General features: G+C 45.9%; 1 protein-coding gene across 15 annotated transcripts in view; it reads right to left on the minus strand.

Moving 5' to 3' along the window:
* RGL1 (ral guanine nucleotide dissociation stimulator like 1) overlaps positions 1 to 13,915 on the minus strand; it is a 143,197-nt gene that overhangs the window by 118,913 nt on the left and 10,369 nt on the right. The window lies entirely within an intron of this gene.

A 13,915-nucleotide genomic window follows, 5' to 3' on the forward strand; every position in this document is an offset into this window, starting at 1 on the left:
CCTTTCACCCAGACATGGAAAACGAACTTGTTACGGAGTTTAAACGGATACGTGCTTGAGGACTGAAAGCATATTTCGAATTTCTTTCCGATGTATGGACAATTCAAATTGCAATGATGTAAAAACTGACATCTGTGCAACCAATCTGAAGAACATTTACCATTATAAGCTCACGTCATGGATTTTTGAATATGTTCAGGTGCATATGGAAAATAAGCGCATATGTGCTCCACTAAATCTAAAAAAATAAGCGCATACGCTTATTATCCGGATTCTACTGCATTTTATGAGGATGATATGTCACTGACACATGCTGTACATTTCTAAAGCTGAACGTTGCAAATATATCTATATGTATAAAGTAACAGATTTCTAGTGTTATAAAGGTCCAGTGTTATTAGAGCTGCTTGCTGTGTAATCAAAATAACGATTCAGTTTTGTTATTATGCATATACTTATTACCCTCGCCAAAGGAGAGGGATTTGCTTTGGGTCCCTTTGTCTGTTTGTTTGTCCGCACAGAACTTTCATGCCTTTCTTTGCAACCGCTTGTCGAGTTGAGATGAAATTTTCACCATTGGTGAGACGACTCATGCAGAATGTTTTAATAATTATGACGTCATAGGTCACATGGTGTGGCAGCCATGTTGGAAAAACGGAAAAACTTTGGACCTCTGTATCACTGAAAACGCATCAAGGAAAAATTTTGAAACTTGGCACATAGAAAGGAATCCTCATGGGGAATGTGTGTGAATTTTTTACGATGTCATAGGTGCCTTCGTTATGACGTCATAATGGCATTTGTAGAACGCTACATCCAATCAGTAAGAAAATTTTTGAGAGTCATCTCGTGATTCGGCAACCATATTGTTTGTTTTTTTTAAAACTCTGAAATGGATGAACAGATTGAGGCAAAACTTTACAAATATGACCACTAGTGTAGCAGATAGTAGAAAAAGTGTGCAAATTATCATACAAGCATCAAATTTGGCATTTTTGTTCTGCAGGGCTTTCTGATCAAATCTGCCCGATTGGCCATTTGAAAATCCAAGATGGCGGCCATTTTTCAAGATGGCTGCCAGGTTAGCCTCCCGAAGTTAACTTTTTGCTCAGATGCGAGGCCATGTCTGGTATAAAAGATGCAACCAACAACAGCAGACACCATGAACAGACACCGAGTGCCCAGAAATCTTTCTTTGAAAAGGTGAAAGCACTCTCTGCAGTAATGCAAGAGATGGGTAACCCATTCCAAGAAGAATCAGCTGACCTACTGGTACTAGACATGAAGAACATTGCAGACCCAACTTGAGCCAAAATGGTAGCTACACATCACCAGCAGGGCAAAGAGCAGTTCCATTCATTCATGGAGGGGCTACAGAAGGAAGGTGAATGTCCTTTCTATCATCCAATCAAGAAAAACATTGTTTCTTTCTTCAAACAAGAGCAAGCTGGGGGAAGTTCTAAGGAGAAAGTCCTGAAAGACGACTGTTCATCTCATGCCAGAACAGGCAGTGTGACTTTCAAGAATTCTTCAAGCATGAGAATCAGTCACACCCTGCATCTCTCAGTGACAGCGGCAAGCTTCATACATGTCAGAAGTCACAGCTAGCTGAAATTCTTGAAGCGCAAGTGAACATCCCAGACAGAGAACAAAGGGGAGATGCAGTCATCATTGATGGCTCAGCACTTATCAATGCCCTACCTCCATGCACTTCAAAGATATTTGATGACTATGCTAAAGAAGACATCATCCCGAAGGTGGAATCCTATGGTGCCAGGTACGAGAGGGTGGACGTAGTGTTTGATGTGTACAAGAAGTCAAGTCTGAAGTCCGAGGCAAGGTCGAAAAGGGGGCAAGGAATCAGAAGAAGAGTGACAGGAACCAGAAAGACCCCAAGTAACTGGAGAAGCTTTCTTCGAGATGACAGCAACAAGACTGAGCTGTTTCACTTCCTTGCGGAAAAGATGTGTGAAGCACAGACGACAAGCACAGTCATTGTCACAAAAGGAGAAGATGCCATTAACAACACAAGGAAGTCACTGGATGCTGTGTCTCCATGTTGTCATGAAGAAGCTGACACTCGAATATTTGTACACGCCAGGGATGCAACGACGGATGGTAGCAAGTCCATTATCATTAAGGCTAATGACACGGATGTACTAGTCATAGCAATATCTGTACTGCCATCCTTACAGGAACTAGGTCTTGAGAACATGTGGATTGCCTTTGGCCAAGGAGCCAAGGCGCGATGGATTCCAGTCCATGAGGTAGTTTCTGCAATAGGGCCTGAGAAAGCTAGAGGGATCCCATACTTCCATGTGTTCACTGGATGTGACGTCGTGTCTGCCTTCCACGGTAAAGGGAAGAAAACTGCATGGCAGACTTTGAACGTCTTTGATGATGTTTCTGAAACATTCACCAATCTCAGCCAGCATCCAACATTGATTCGTGATCTTGACCTGCAGAGGCTGGAGAGATTTGTTGTCCTCATGTACGACAGATCAAGCGCAGCCACTGGTGTGGACGGAGCAAGACTGGATCTCTTTGCCCGCAAGCAGAGGCCGTACAACTCAATTCCACCAACACAGGCAGCCCTCAGAGAACATGCAAAGCGTGCGGCCAATCAGGCTGGGATCATCTGGGGCCAGGCAACCATCTCCAGTCCAGACACGAGCAGTCCCGCTGAATGGGGATGGACACAGAAAGGAGAGACGTGGCAGATATGTTGGACAACACTACCCCCTATTGCAGCCAGCTGTCAGGAACTGACCAAGTGTTCCTGTAAGAAAGGTTGCAACCGGAGATGCAAGTGCTTTCAGTCAGGGCTCCCCTGCACAGCACTCTGCAGCTGCATATGTGGGCAGTAGCAGCTGGAGGAACATTCGCATGGTATGCATAACTTTGAACATTTACTAGCCAGGGCCTGGTTGCAGAAAGGCCTTAGCTTCATATGACAATCATTAAAATGGTGCAAAATCAGAAAAAGTGTGTCGGGGGCTTTAAAAACAGGAAAATCCACTCCAGCAGGCTTGAAAATATAGGAATCCACACCTAGATCATGCAAATCGGACAACTACAAATACTTCTCAGCAAAAAGTCAACTTCGGGAGGCTAACTTGGTGGCCATCTTGCAAAATGGCCACCATCTTGGATTTTCAAATGGCCAATCAGGCAGATTTAATGAGAATCCCCTGGAGAACAAATGTGCCAAATTTGATGCTTGTATCATCATTTGCACGATTCCTCTCAAAAATTGCTGTTATCTATCCCACTACACCTATCCATGAGGAACAAAAGGATCACACATATGATGTCATTGGTCACATGGTTTGGCAGACATATAAAAATATTCTTCTCCAGAACCACTGGACAGATCGAGGGGAAACTTCACATACGTATTGCTCACGAGTAGTGAATACAAGTTTGTTAATTTCTAATTGATAGGTCACATGATTTGGCAGCCGTATTGGACTTAAGAAAAATATTAAATAATGTTATCTCTGGAACCGGTTAATCAATCAACTTGAAACTTCATAATTGTGATCTAGTAGTGATGGGGAATACAAGTTTAAAATTTCAACTTGATCGGATACATGGTCTGGCAGCCAGAATTATTTAATTTTTTTTTGATCTGGGTTGTTTTTTTTTAATGAGGCTCACTTGGCTGTGCCTGGATGGGTTTGAGGGTACAGGAGCAGCAGCTGAAATGCAAATCCTATCCAGGTTCCTCCTGATGACTGCATCTTTGCATTTTGCTTCTTCGGGTTCCTTCTGATTACTCCAATGCAGGACTATTCCTATTTGGTCTTCCATTTGATTTGAATTGAATTTTTTTTCATCCCATTCTGAACTCAATTGAATAATAATAAAAAAAATGTAATGGGTCAGGGTCAGGTGTCCAATCAAAACAGGGTTGCGTCAAAGCGGGAAGTCTTGGGACGGGGTCATCATCAAAGCGGGAGTGCCAGCAGTTACTGAATAAAGTGGCAGTTCTAATTATGTGTCTTATTAATTACACAACACAAAGCCTGGTGATGTTTGCTTTGAGAATGTTGATGGAGAAGTATAGGGAAGGCCAGAAGGAGTTGCATTGTGTGTTTGTGGATTTAGAGAAAGCTTATGATAGGGTGCCAAGAGAGGAGTTGTGGCATTGTATGAGGAAGTCGGGAGTGGTAGAGAAGTATGTGAGGATCGTGCAGGATATGTACGAGGACAGTGTGACAGCGGTGAGGTGTGCGGTAGGAATGACGGACCAGTTTAAGGTAAAAGTGGGATTGCACCAAGGATCGACTCCGAGCCCTTTCCTGTTTGCAATGGTGATGGACAGGTTGACGGACGAGATCAGACTGGAGACTCCATGGACTATGATGTTCGCGGATGACATCATGATCTGTAGGGAGAGTAGGGAGCAGGCTGAGGCGAGCCTCGAAAGGTGGAGGTACGCACTGGAGAGAAGGGGAATGATAGTCAGTCGGAGTAAGACGGAGTACATGTGAGTAAATGAGAGGGAGGGTGGTGGTATGGTGCGGTTGCAAGGAGTTGAGGTGGGGAAGGTGGATGGGTATAAATACTTGGGATCAACTGTCCAAAGTAATGAAGAGTGTGGTGGAGAAGTGAAAAAGAGAGTGCAGGCAGGATGGAGTGGTTGGAGAAGAGTTGCAGGAGTGATTTTTGACAGAAGGGTAGCTGCAAGAGTGAAGGGGAAAGTATATAAGACGGTAGTGAGACCAGCTATGTTGTATGGTTTGGAGGCGGTGGCACTAACAAAAAGACAGGAAGCGGAGCTGGAGGTGGCAGAGTTAAAGATGCTGCGATTCTCGTTGGAAGTGACGAGGATGGACAGGATAAGAAATGAGTATATGAGAGGGACAGCGCAGGTAGGACGGTTTGGAGACAATGTGAGAGAGGCGAGTTTGAGATGGTTTGGACATGTGCACAGGAGGGAAGCGGAGTATATCGGGAGAAGGATGTTGAAGATGGAGCCGCCAGGCAGGAGGAGAAGAGGAAGGCCAAAGAAGAGGTTCATGGATATGGTGAGGACGGACATGCGGGTGGTTGGAGTGTCAATGGAAGATGTGGAGGATAGAGCTCAATGGAGACAGTTGATCCGCTGTGGCGACCCCAAACGGGAGCGAGCCGAAAGAAGAAGAAGAAGAAGAAGATTAATTACGCAACACAGTAGTAGAAAAAACACAAAAAAAAGAAGTCCTGGCAAGGGTCTGCAATCTCTGATTGCTCTTTTTCGTGTTGTCACTTGTATTAATTACATGTCTGCTTTATTTTGCAGCTTATAGCAAAATAATTGGTCATCAATGGCCAAAGTTACAGAGACTTTCAAAAATTATGTTTTTGTTATAAATTTCACTTAAATTCAATGATATTCATGTACTTTTCTTTTTTTCTAACAGAACTAACTGCATATGTTTGCAGATGTAGAAAATATGTATAACTATTGCATATTTTAGTCCTGCAAGACCTGTTGCCGATTTGATGCAATTATATTGATTAATGACGTCTTAATAACTGACACCCATTTGTCACAAACTTCATGTAGTGTCCATAACACTACACTGACATCGAAGTGTTTTGTTTAGAACCTGCAAGAAGTGTTACACGGAGAGACCACCCATCGCTAACCTCCCACAGCCCATAGCATTTAGAAAGATAGCTACAAAAAAAAATTCTGCAATATATAGTTGGATTGTAGTATGTGTAACATGTTCTTAATTTTCATAATAGATGAATTTTCAATGGAGTTAGGCACGTGTCGATATGTCGGTCTGTTCTGCAATCACAAAAACGTATATGCCAACAGTTGGGAGAACATTTCAGAAGAGTTGCATGCATCATCTGCCAAATATTTTACGGATTTTGTATCTGGGGATAATAACTGAGGTGTAATTTTATTTCATGTTAGACATATAGAAGGCAACATACTCTAAAGTATCTATATATTGTTGTGGTTACCAAATTCGCAAACCACCATTCAGGTCCCTTAGGTGAGATATCTCGGTAAGTATATGTGTAGTTAGGCCCAAACCCGTTGTCTAGAGGGAATAAATGTCATTCATGCGTGCTGCGACTCTTCAGGATAGCCGTTTTTCTTTTACTATCTTTATTTTGGACCAACCGCCATGATTACCACCGCCAACCGCGTCTCAACAGTCATCACATCAACCACCCACCGCGGCGCCGCTTCACCACAACAGCCACGACCTTTACCGTCAACCCTCGCAACCGTCGCATCGCCACCATTCTTGCGCCGCTTGTGGGTACCGGTATTGGACTCGTGCAGGGCGCGCGCCGAACAGCGTGTACAAAACCACGGACTTTCCGCTCCAAAAACGGATCAAAAACGACTCACGCCCACTTTTGTTCCGTCCAATCGGTGAGCGAGGGGCGATTTGGCCCCGCCTCTAGGGCGTTGGAGGGCGGTCGCTATATGCAAATTCATGGATCAAAATGCATTCACGCCCACTTTTTCTCGGGCCAATGGGGAGCGAGGTGAAAGGTCGAAGGCAGGGGGTCAAAGGCGAAGCCACGGGGCTTATATAAGCGGCTGCGTTCGTCAGAAAAGTAGTCGTCGTGTGTGCGTTGGAAGGAGTTCGCAGGGGAGTGCAGTTGGGAGTTCGCAAAGTCGGAGTGAAGAGGACGGAGCTGTGGAGAGGCGGCGGCGGCGAAGGCAGACGAGGGGGTGCTCGCGTCGGTGCCGGGAGCTGCACACCAGAGAGGCCAGCAACGCGACCGAGGTGGAGGAGGAGACGCTCGCCGCGGGACCCGAGACAGGGTTAAATCCTCCTTTCCCCGAGCATCAGCAACCCCCTCCTGTTTCCCCCCCGCGCTGAGATAGTGCGACAAAGGGGGCCCCCTTCCCACCCCTGCCGGACACTGTCCGCGAGGCCCGCGGAGTTGAGGCACCACCGCCGCTCCGCGTCTCATCATCAGACGGGTAGGCCCGACACGGTCTCGGCCCCAGGCCCGCCTACCCCCTCAACCTGGAGGGTGGTTCTCTTTTCTTTTGCTTTGGGAATGTGTGTTGTCGGCGCCGTCTGTGAAGTAAAATTGTATAAGTGTTGCCGTGTGCTCGCGTAGTCGGTATTAGATCTGCATTGTCGCATTTGCTTTTTGTCTTCTTTTCTATGTGCTTTTGGTGGAATTGTATATGTGTGCTTTCCGTTCATCGCGAATAAATGTGCTTTATGTTGAACTGTTTTCCCGCTTCGCTTCGTCATTTCTTTCATTGAATCCTCATCTTGCTTCACGTAAAGGGTTGGTAGTGGGCTGAATACGCCCGATAATTAATCGAACCGTCGAGGCCGACGATAACACCGCTCGGTTATCCCGATAGTACGGAACGGGTCGCTTAAGTGGCCCGTGTCCGAAGTCGACCTGCGGCGAGGTGCGATCGCCCGGTCTACCCTCCGTGTGGGTACTTAGGTAGGTCGAATTTGGCGAGCAACCCTATCCCACGCGGGGGCCGATTGGCTCGATCGCGGTGAGACCGAAAGGTCCACCCGTGACTGGTTCCCGGCGTTAGTCCGAGAGGGTCACGACTGGATTGTCCGTCTGGTGGGCGACGTGCCGCGATTCGAGTTACGTGGCCGTCAGCACGCCGGCGGGCGCGAATCCGTAACAATATTAATACTGAAGGACCAATTTTGTGCTCCTCCTTGCGGTCGCGTCACGTTTTTCTCGGTACTGTGACCTGGACTGAAAGAAACTTAGTACCTGTAAGAGTGCATCGCACATAGTGGCAATAGTCAAACTTCAACTCTGAAGCAGAATAAACACTTTTTGTTTTACATTCGTTTACATGGCGACGTGTGACATCACCGCTGAGAGGCGTAAGGACATCATGACATCATCGGTCATTCGCTGACGTCATTACGTCTGTCGTCGACAGACCGTCACCGCTGACAGGTGCAATTCCACTCCTCGAAAATAGCGTCTGCAATGTGAAACCCTCTTCTACACATGCTAACTCCCTCAGAATGTGAATTTGACACGAAAAATGAAACAAGAAACATTGTATCTATTGTTACGGTTATGGAAATTCGCATTACACCATAAAGAGTCCTCAGGTGAGATATCTCGATAAGTCCATGTGTAGTTAGCCCACACCCGTTGTATAGAGGGAATTTATGTGATCCATTCGGGCTGCGATCTTTCAGTTAGCCATTTTTTCTTTCTCTATTATTATTTTCGACCATTAAGCCGCCAACAATGCAAACAGCCACTACCCTTACCTTTACAACTCCATCCCGCAAACATCGCTTCACCGCCGTTCCCAAACGACACCACAACCATCAAACCACCACCAAAAACCCTCCACTTCACCTCTCTCCTTCACAACCAACAACCGCACCACCTGTGAACACTGAACGTCAGGCTGTCTAGGGCCCGTTCGGCGATTGGTGCCAAACGCACCGAGCCGCGAGCGCGAATGGCGGCCTTTCAGAGGGGAAAATTCGGATCCAAAATGCTTCATGCCCACTCCCCCTCCGACCAATGGGCGAATGCGAGGCGGCTTGGCCCCGCCTCAAAGTGCGTGTATGTGAAGTCCGTTTATGCAAATATGCGGATCAAGGGAGGTTCACGCCCCTTTTTGCCCGACCAATGGCTGAACAGAAGGTGGCGTGGCCCCGCCTCCAATCGCATTTTGATCCGCATATTTGCACATCGGCTCCTCCTGAGACCTATAAAGAGACGAGTGCAAGGCGACTCGCAAGCGTGAGTTGGGAGAAGAGCGGGGCAGAGCTGAGTGGAACTGAGAGAGGGTGAGATGAGCTTGGAGAGAAGTTGCGGAGGAGTTGCAGGGAAGACGGCGGACGGCGACGAGGTCGCGGTGTGGGGGTCACTCGACTCGTCGCGAGATCCAGGCCGGCCAGCCATACCCCTCTCCCTGAGCATAAATGATTCCCCCCCCCCATTCACGCTGAGATAGTGCTGAGGGGGGCCCCGTTCCCCCCCCCCACCCTAAACGTGGTGCCAACGGGACCGCTCGCGCGGAGCACGTCGCAGAGGGCTCGCCGACCACGCCAGGGCACGGAGTCGGGGTGCAGCGGCGCGAACATTGCGGCTTGCCCACCATCGAGTCACGAGGACGCGGGTAAGACCTCCCCGGTCTCGTGGACCTGGCCGATCCTCCAGGATCCACGTACATTTGGTCGACGGGCCTGTCAGCCTCCTCGCCTGTGAGGGTGGCTTTCTTCCTTTGCTTTTTGCATAAATGCTTGTGGTGGCACCGTCTATCAAGTAGAACTGTGTAAGTGTTGCCGTGTGTTTGCGTATAGTCGGTTTTAACTGCTTTTCTTACATTTGCTTTTTGTGCATTTTTGTATGGCTGTATATACGTGCTTGTGTGTGTATGTGTATGTGTATGTGTATGTGTATGTGTGTGTATATGTGTGTGTGAATAAAATGCTTGCTTGTTGAACTGTTCCTGCTCTGCTTCGTCTCCTTTCTTTTTAATTGACTCTCCATCTTGCATCGCGTTAGAGATTGGTAGTGGGTGTAAGTTCCCGGTAACTAATCTGAACCGTCGAGGTCGGCGATAACTCCGCTCGGTTATCTCTGCAGTACGGAACGAACCGCTTAAGCGGTTCGTGTCCGAAGTCGACCTGCGGCGAGGTACGATCGCCCGATTAACCATCCGCATAGGTACCTATGTAGGTCGAGTTTGGCGAACAATCCTATCCTACGCGGGTGGCCGATTGGCATGATTGTGGTGAGGTCGAAAGACCCACCCGTGACTAGCTCCCGGCGTTATTCCGAGAGGGTCACGATTGAATTGTCCGTCCGGTGGGCGACGTGCCGCGATTCGAGTTACGTGGCCGATCGCACGCCGGCGGGCGCGAATTCGCAACACTATATATTAATACTGAAGGACCAATTTTGTGCTCCTCCTCGCGGTCGTGTCACGTTTTTCTCGGTACTGTGATCTGAGAAGTTTTGACACGGTGTTTGTACGTCAAAGTAGACACGTGCACAAATCATGGGACTTCTTCACAAGGAGTAGCGTACACCAAAAATGTCGTGTACAGGGACGTTTTGTAGGCCTCATTAGGTAAGGCCATGGAGTACTTCGACTGGGATCCGGCTCTTACAAGAGCCACCACTGGTTGTCATATTGGGCTCATGGAATGGAATCCGTCTATGACGGGATTTCGGCTAGTGTTAATATATTATTATAATGAAGCAGACATATATTGTTATGTATATTTTTGACCAAAACGTCTTCTTCTTCAAATTTTCTTTCACAAATTCCACGATGTTGTTTATCTATATTAGTGTGTGTGTGTGTGTGTGTGTGTGTGTGTGTGTGTGTGTGTGTGTGTGTGTGTGTGTGTGTGTGTGTGTGTGTGTGTGTGTGTGTGTGTGTGTGTGTGTGTGTGTGTGTGTGTGTGTGTGTGTCAGTTGCTGTTGTTGCCTAATATCTCCACATGTGAGTGGGTTTCAGGAGGTGAAACAGGATCTACCAGCTCTCAAAATATCCACCTCCGTGTGTGTGTGTGTGTGTGTGTGTGTGTGTGTGTGTGTGTGTGTGTGTGTGTGTGTGTGTGTTGTTTATTGGTATATTCATATGCAGGTTTCAGAATGTGGAATGGAGTCCTCCCAGGGCGGGCTCAAAGTATCCACCTTCATTTCGGTAAGGGATCACGATTCATAGACCAAGCTGTGAAGTTTTCTGTTCACAAAGTTTTGTGCGGAGGTCTCTCTTCAGGATCATTGCTGAGCCCTGGACAGCTTCCAACTGCAGTTCGTTTGTAGTGATATTCCCAGGGATGGTTTTTAATATCTGTGAGGTTCTTTGTCATCATTCCCATAGGTCAAACTATCACTGGTACAGCTTTGGCATTCTTCAGCTTCCAGGATCTTTTCACATCATTCTTGAGGTCTTGGTATTTGGTTATTTTCTTAATTTCTGCATCGTTTAATCCAAAATAACTGGTATCAACACCTCACTTCACAATGCCTTCTCTTTTTTTGTACCTCTGTATGATATCTGGTTGCAATGCTTCATTTTTGATGTTCACACTCGATGGGATCATTAGGTCATATGCGAGCGGTAGGTACTTCCATGTTTTCAGTGATTGCCTTTGGTAAATGTTCTTACAAATTTTTTGAACTGGAATATCAAAGTTTTCACAGATGTGCCAGCGGATTACTTTACAAACTCTGTTGGGTTGTCGTGTTCTGACATGTGTTTCTTTTCTTTTTGTATGTGTTTGGTAATTAAGCACATCTTCTCTTTGCTAATATATATATATATATATATATATATATATATATATATATATATATATATATATATATATATATATATCCACACCCCCACCCCCCACCCACAGTATGTAGCAACATTTGGTGAGGCTTCACTCTCCCCACCACCCCCCCCCCAACCCCCTTCTTCACTGACTCCTAGCTTCCCTCCCTCCTTGCCCCTCCCGTTCCATCCTCTCTGCTTCCACTCCCCACCCCCTCTCCCCATGCCTCTTTTCTCTCTCTCCCCCTCCCTCCCTTAACATCCCCGTCAGCGAAGTGACACGTTGTATTTGCTCGTGTGTGTACATGTATATTATATATATATATATATATATATATATATATATATATATATATATATATATATATATATATATATATATATATATATATATATATATATATATATATATATATATATATATATATATATGTAATCCCCCGTTTCTCGCGGGGGTTACGTTCCAAACCTCCCCGCGCTAAGTGAAAATCCGCGATGAATGGACGCCTCCCCAAAAAAAATTGACTCGTCTGGTCTGGTCGGTTTGGGAGTGATTGGGTTTGAGGTGCCTGAGATCGACTCGTCTGGTCTGGTCGGTTTGGCAGTGATTGGGTTTGAGGTGCTGGAGATCGACTCGTCTGGTCTGGTAGGTTTGGCAGTGATTGGGTTTGAGGTGCCGGAGATCGACTCGTTTGGTCTGTTCGGTTTGGTAGTGATTGGGTTTGAGGTGCTGGAGATCGACTCGTCTGGTCTGGTAGGTTTGGCAGTGATTGGGTTTGAGGTGCCGGAGATCGACTCGTTTGGTCTGTTCGGTTTGGTAGTGATTGGGTTTGAGGTGCTGGAGATCGACTCGTCTGGTCTGGTAGGTTTGGCAGTGATTGGGTTTGAGGTGCCGGAGATCGACTCGTTTGGTCTGTTCGGTTTGATAGTGATTGGGTTTGAGGTGCTGGAGATCGACTCGTCTGGTCTGGTAGGTTTGGCAGTGATTGGGTTTGAGGTGCCGGAGATCGACTCGTCTGGCCTGGTAGGTTTTGAGGTGTTGGGTACGAGCAGTGCTCGTCCAATGGCGGCAAACTTTTTTTCCTTCCCGAAGCATATATCGAGCACCTTAACCTTCTCCTGGAGCGTCCCAGGACCTTCCTCTGGCGCTTCGGTTCCTTTCGAGAAGCCTTAGAAGGTGCAGGGCATTTGGGCGGCATCGTGGGGCTTGGAGAAAAAAAACGTAGAAAATATTCGAAGTTCACAAGCGAAACTTTGTCTCGTGCGTTGTGTGACTGGTCGAGCACCACGCGTTATAATTTATTGCTTCAATAATTTATATTTTATATAATGTACCGATGTACCGGGGGAATCCGCAGAAAAAATTAGTTACGTTCCAAGGGAAAACCCGCGATGAACCGGGGGCGCGATAGGTGAACTGCGATGAAGCGGGGGTTGACTGTATATTTTATATATATATATATATATATATATATATATATATATATATATATATATATATATATATATATATATATATATATATATATATATATATATATATATATATTGTGACAATAGGGAGCGCTCGATTATTTAGTTGATGTTAAATGCCAACTAAACCAGTATGACATTTGTTATGGAAAGGTATTGAATCGTGGCCAAAATCTGGATATCTTTCTTATCTGTCCACAATACTTATCGGATGTCCAAATGTCCTTTATGCAAAGGCCTTACGCAATGCCAAAGCCAAACAACAAAGCTACACAGTTCTAACAGCCCTGCAGGCAAATTGTTTGGTAATAATGTCTTGCTTATTCGGCAGAGTCAAATGCACGACTGTAGTCAGTTAAAAAAAAAAAAAAAAAAAAAAAACCCAAACCTCAAACACAAGCATTGTACTCACATCACATTGGTGAAAACGAAGGCCTCACACAAAAGTCACAAGGCGCTTTGGTTAAGCGAGATCGACGCAGACATCATAATAATGAAAAAACAGGAGTGGGAATCTTTATGTGATGCAACTCGATTAAATTTGAGTGAGCATGTACTGAAGCAGAGGCACACACACACACACACACACACACACACACACACACACACACACACACACACACACACACACACACACACACACACACACCACCAAAGGGGTACACTTTCCAAATAAAACTAGCTGTTTGAAGGTCGTATACGTCCCATAAACCTCATCCACCAAGGTTTATTGAACAAACGAGATGACAAACATAACCAACTTGACACTTGCTACCAATGGGTCTGCGTTGAGAGAGATGCATACATTTGAAAGAATGGCACTTTATTTTGTAATCCAATGGCATGAAAAAGCTTTCCTGCTCAAACTTGACCTGAACTTTCACTACAATGGAATGTGAAATACGTTGCGGAGGGGTGGGGAAGGGAAATGAACAGATAGAGAACATTTTGAAACAAAACTTTTTTTGAAGTTTAATGGAAGGTATCAAGCCAGATGGACAGAGGAATGCTGTACTTCGCTCTCCATTTCTCTCATCTGTTCTCTGGTGATTTGTCCGAACAAGTTTTCATAACTGACTTCAGATAAAATAATTTTGTCAAAACGTGTTGTATACCAGACTCGGTGGTGTGATGGTTAGAGGGTCCACTCTGAGTCTGGAAGGTCGGTCGTTCAAA

The sequence above is a fragment of the Eptatretus burgeri genome, chromosome 14, assembly GCF_056783735.1.
Source record: "Eptatretus burgeri isolate ZD-2024b chromosome 14, Ebu_testis_v1, whole genome shotgun sequence".
Taxonomy (NCBI): domain Eukaryota; kingdom Metazoa; phylum Chordata; class Myxini; order Myxiniformes; family Myxinidae; genus Eptatretus; species Eptatretus burgeri.